Genomic DNA, 6,000 nt, shown 5'->3' on the forward strand with positions numbered 1-6,000 from the left:
TTTCAATAGCTTCATAAAATTCTGTCCCAAAGACATATATCATAATCTAGCCAGTTATTCCCCTATACAGATCTTTAGACAATATTTTAGTGATAAGATAACAACACTGCTCTTTCTTCAACAGCTGAAGTTCTTGACAAGGAATAGACCAGGCTAACCCCAAGGAGACATGCCTGTGCTCCCAGCCTTTGCTTAGACTCAGTCAGACCAGGCTGCTGAAACAGGAGACTTCCCAGGAGGAGTTCACAATGGATGGCCACTTTGCTTGCTTCCTTACGTCAATGTCCTAAAATAGGTGCGCATTCCCACAGAATTCTTACATTTATTTATTTTGTGTGTGTGTGCGCACGCGCAAGCAGTGCCATGGTATGCATGTGGAAGTCAGAGGACAACTTGTGGAAGTCAATTCTTTCCTCCCACCATGTGGGTCCCAGGAATTAAACTCAGGTTCTCAGGCTTGGCAGCAAGCTCCTTTACCAGATAAGCCATCTCACGGGACCCCAACTCTTACACAAGTTCACAACAAGCTTTTTAAAAGCCATGTATTTCTATCATTACTGAGGAGTTTCTCATTTCTCTCAACTTCTTGCCTGTCATTTAATAAGTGTTCAGTGAATGCCTAATTGGTGGTAGCAGTTTGACAGGTAAGCATATCTCCTTATTTTTTCTACTTAATGTACAAATAGCTAAAAATACACAGTTCCATGAGAGATGAAAATCAGCTTTCTGAAGAGTGAATGTTATAGCTGTTCCTTAACTTCAAATTCGAGTTTGTGACTTTAAATATTAAAACTTTAACTAGTGGCCAAGGAGATTCACTCAACAGACGTGCTCTTGCCAGTGTTTGAGGCTCTCCTGGAGCTTTAGAACAGCGAGAAAGGCAGGAAGGCAAACACGACTGGGCTTTTAATGCTACAAGCCAAGGTCTGGCTGGAATGGGATAACAAGGAATGAGCTAAGCAATCTCACAGCTCCCTAAAGAATGTTAGCGCTTGCATTTAGGTTTTCCTATAGGCTGAAACGTACATTTTAGCTTAATTTTCTGGAGAAGTGTGTGATGAGAATGTCAAGGGGGGGGTGCAATCAAATAATTTATAAGCACTTCTGTTAGATATCAGAAACCTAATTTTACCAGGTGTTTCTGCCCCCAAAATATGATAAAATGTGTGTCAATAATACTTTCAAAAGGATGATTTCCTTTTTCTACAATGGAAAAATTTGGCCATTATAATGTAGGGCCATCTGAAAACCAACAATGCTACTTAAATTTTTTTTTTTGGCCATTCATTCAGTCATCATTCATTCATTCATTCATTCGAGACAGGATCTCCCTGTAGCCCCAGCTGGCTTAGAACTCACTATATAGACCAGGCTGGCCTTGAACTCACAGAGATCTGCCTGCCTCTGCCTCCAGAGTGCTGGGAATTACTACTTAATTTTTAAACAAAGGTAACATGTCCTAGCTCTGCGAACTTTCCCTGGTTCACATTTTCTAGCCATGACAGAAAATTATGAGAAAGGGGATTATTTCCCATAGCATCAAAGTACTTAAGTGCAAGCCCTTTTACAATGAACATTCATGTGAAGTGGTACAGTTTCCATCTTATCCCTCGGAAATGTGAGGCTAGAGTTTTAGCAGAGTCAGGATTAAAACCCCAGGGTCTGTTTGATTCCAATGTGCCATCACTCTGGTCTGACCATGACAACTTTCAGATTTAAAGTTCAAATTATCCCAAACTGTTTTCTTCTGTACTTCATAAAAAACATTAATTTAGGGGCTGGAGAGATGGCTTAGTGGTTAAGAGCACTGACTGCTCTTGCAGAGGACACGGGTTCAATTCCCAGCACCCACATGGCAGCTACGAACCGTCCTTAACTCTAGTTCCAGGGGACTCTGGAACCCTCTTCTGACCTCCGCGGCACTGCACAACACGGGTGCACTCACATGCAGGCAATGCACTCATACACATTAAAAAAAAAAAACATTAATTTAAAAACTCTGACCCTATCAGCATCTGGCCCAGACAGAGAAATATGACGCCCAGTCTTAATCAGAGAGGCGTCTCTGTGGTCAACAGCAGTGAATGCAGACTCATGGCTGCTCTAGGTGTTGATAATAAGTAAGGGTTGAGTGCTCACCTTTACAAAGAACATTTATACCACTCCTTCTGAGACTCAGGGAGCATCAGGGGAAAGGGGACAAAAGGAATCTTAAGAGCCAGGATATAGGGAGCAGGGCTGTGAAATGCTGCCTTCTAGGCATACCCAGCTACGGCAGTCATGATCTCTTAGTAGCTGAGGTTGCCTTCACTGGGCCTGGCAACAGTCAGTCATGGGTCAAGAAGGGGCCCTACTCTGCTCTGCTGAACTCCTGGCTATGAGTAGATTCTGGAGGAGAGGCAGTCGTTGTCTTCAGCTGAGTACCCATGGGTGAGTCCAACAGGTTCCAGTGGACAATTCCAAACCCATGGTCACAAAGATGGCCCTGGTTAACCTCAGTGGGTCACAAAACAAAAACACATGAATGTGAGAAAAGGACTTGTAGGGAAGAGTAGGGGTTGGCAGGAATGGGAGGAAGATAGGAAAGAGTAGAGAGGTGAGAGTAACCACAATGCATTGCACACACGCATGAAGCTGTCAAAGGACACATTTGATAGTCAGAACATCCAATATATTCCAGGTCCTATTTTAAACACTAAGAATATTGCAGTAAAAATAAATTGTCTTTGTTATGTAAGCGCGGATAGAAAAAAAAATACATAAAAAAATGAACAAGAGCTGGATGTATAGCACAGTGGCAATGAATATGCTTAGCGTGTTTAAGGCCCTGCGTTTAATTTCTGGTTCCCTACTCCAAAAGGAGACACAACTTAGGAGCAGTGAGCAGGAGGGAGTGGGAATGCTGTAGACAATGAAGAGGGGCTGACTCCACTGGGTGGGAAAACCTTCTAAGGCAATGGTTTTCAATGTAGATTCCAACGGGGGGGGGCTGTGAAGATCTGGGGGAAGAATAATAAAAAACGAGAAGGCAGGATGAAGCTGGGAATTCTCCCAGAGCACAGAGGCAGCAGTGAGACATGGTTGGACCTTCTAGGACACAACAGTTTGGGTTTTTATTCTGTTGTAACAGAAACCACTGAAAGATTTGAAGCCATAAAATGATCTAATATATTCTTTACGTCAGATTAGCATCATTGTGGCTATTGTGTAACTATGGAAGATGGACTAGGAGACGCTAAGACGGGAGACAGGTAACCACTTCAGACTGAAAAACAGATACGTCCACTTTAACCAGCATTTTCTTTTGAGACAGGATTTTGCTAGTTAGCCTACATTGGCATTGAACTCACAGTGATCCTCCTGCTTTGGCCTCCCAAGGGCAGGAATTTCAGGTGTGCTCACCCAGTATTCAAAAATACTCCTGGTTCCTGTTGTTGCTAAGGATACATACTCACATACAAGGATTTGGTGCTAGGAGCCACATAGGAGGGAGAACATACGTAGTTTGTTTTTCTGAGTCTATGTTACTTCACTTAGTATAACAGTTTCTAGTCTAAGGGAGAAATGGATAAAATGGGGGTGTTTAAATGAGACGTGGGAGGGAGGGTTATACAAGGAACTTTGGGGATAAAGGGAAAGAAGGAGCTCAAGAGAGGTGGGACCATAGGAGACTGGTATTACCAAGGGAAAAATGGGGAAAATGAGAACACTTTAAATGGGGAAGGCACGGAGGGAGGGTCAGACAGGGAGAGAGGATAGATAAATAATGCCTAACTAGTGTAAAGCACTAGAGGGAATCATACTATCCAACAACCCAATGATGGATTGCACATATAGTATCTCTACATGAGTCTGTGTGTATAGTTGAAGCCTATATAACAAGAAACAGTGCCTGAAAGGAAAAACCTTCCTTTGAGAGTTGTTGGCCAGGGTAGTCCAAGAGACTCTCAAAATTGCACAGGCTATTGCCACAGCTCTTGATTGCCTCTCAGAACTTAAAGGTAAGACCCTACTGCTGAAGACAGGACATACTTCGGACACAGGATTTGGAGCAATGGAGCTGGAAATGACCTGGAAGCCACTTTCTCTGAAGACTAGCTCTCATAGCTTTGGAGAACACAACACAAGCTGCTAAGGGAGAACCATCAATCAATGGTCCAAACCCAGCTTCAAGGCCAAATAAACACATCAATGACTGACACAGCATATGCCATTGGTGCAGTAGTAGCACTTTTATCTTGGGGGCAATCAACAGCTACTTAATTGGACTTAAAGCCCACTCAATGGGAGGAAACACACGTGTGGTACCGTAAACATAGTCAAATACATATGGTTGGAGAGATCATAGACCTTAGAGAAAACCCCAAGACTATCACATCCCTAAACTAATGTAACTTCTTACTATGTGCAAAATATGGATCCTTATCTCGACAGTCAAGTATGCCAGTCACCACTCATCAAAGAAGCTTTTTTACCACCAGACAGAGACTAGTACAGAGCACCACAACTGGTCACACACGGACACTGTCTATAATTGCCCAAGCCTAAGTGGCCCATCTACAATGCAACCTTTATACCTAAGGCTCACAGGACATAGAACAGGGGTTAAGAGAACACTAATGCATCTCTCAATTCTCATCAATGAAGCTCCCTCATGCAACAGAGGGCACATGAAACACAAAAGGTCACAAATGGCCAAAGCATAGACAGGAGGAGTCTACAGAATGCGGGTCCTTGGACAGGACTCCTATATTAAACTTCATCCACCCAGGGCTCAGGGACCACTGTGGAAGTGGGAGCAGAAAGATTGTAAGAGCCAGGGAGCAATGTGTGACCATATGGAAATAAAAGTCTGACAAGCTCTTGTTCATATGAATCTGCAGCAACGGTGACAGCATGCACAAGACCCATGCAAACTCAAACAGACAAAAACCAGCACAGAACTGGGGAAATGGACAGTTGACCCCAATCTTAGCTGAAGAACTATTGGGAGCTGATTACCACTGGGTGAGGAAGAGCTGATCTTCTTTAAGGGAGGGACTCTAGATAGGCTGACTAGACCTCAGTAGGTGAACTTACACTGAGGAACATCTGGGGATACTAACTTCATACAATAAGACTTAACACAAATGACAGAAGGTATGAATTCCAGTGGTGGGGGCTATGGAAGGGTGCCAGTGAGGAAAGGGGTATAAAGATGATTAAGATTGATTGAGATGGTCTGTACGAAATACACAAAAATTCAGTAAAACATTTACAAAAACAAAAGAAGACAATTTATAGTAATAGGTTCAAGTCTTATTTTTCATCCCAGAAAGGTGGATATGGCTCTTATTAGCGGTCCCTGGGGTCTGACTGACCAGGAAGCACCCCTAATAGCTGATTCCTACTTCCAGATGCTCTGGATTGCCTAGTCAGGTATATTTATATATCCTTCACAGCACTTCTTAACAACTCAATTTGCCAGTCTCTCTGAACATGTACTGTGCATCATGCACCATGCTAGGCCATCTGGGCAGAGCAGTAAACAATGTAGGCAGAGTTCTGCTATATATGGTAGTTTCAGTCAAGAGGGGATGGTGGACTTAGAACATAAAATTTTAACAATTTTTAACAAAAACAGGGTAGTGGAGGCTACAGCAAGCGCTTAAGTGCTTCCTGGGAGTCTTGGAAGTTCAGAAACAACAGGACAATTTTTCCTTTTTCCTCAGGAAGTGGTAAATAAGCAGAGTTCTATTGGTAAATGGTCCTAGAAGAATTTTTAATTAACAAGTATAAGACTTTGTGAGAGAGTAAAACACATTTATCATCCTGTGGCTATTATACAAAAACTTCCAGGGTGATACATACACACAGGCCGGCCCTCCCTCCCTCCCTCCCTCCCTCCCCCTCTCTCTCTCTCTCTCTCTCTCTCTCTCTCTCCTCCTTCAATAGTGAAGACTGTGTCCAGGGCCTTAGGTATGCTCTCTTAGTTTCTTTATTCACTATTCAAATGCTATC

The 6,000-nt window shown here is 43.0% G+C and overlaps 1 protein-coding gene across 2 annotated transcripts in view; it reads right to left on the minus strand.

Moving 5' to 3' along the window:
• Nucleotides 1-6,000, minus strand: part of Tcp11l2 (t-complex 11 like 2) — a 48,246-nt gene that overhangs the window by 24,090 nt on the left and 18,156 nt on the right. The window lies entirely within an intron of this gene.

This window comes from Nannospalax galili, unplaced genomic scaffold (genome assembly GCF_000622305.1).
Source record: "Nannospalax galili isolate Female #2095 unplaced genomic scaffold, S.galili_v1.0 scaffold39, whole genome shotgun sequence".
In the NCBI taxonomy this organism is placed as follows: domain Eukaryota; kingdom Metazoa; phylum Chordata; class Mammalia; order Rodentia; family Spalacidae; genus Nannospalax; species Nannospalax galili.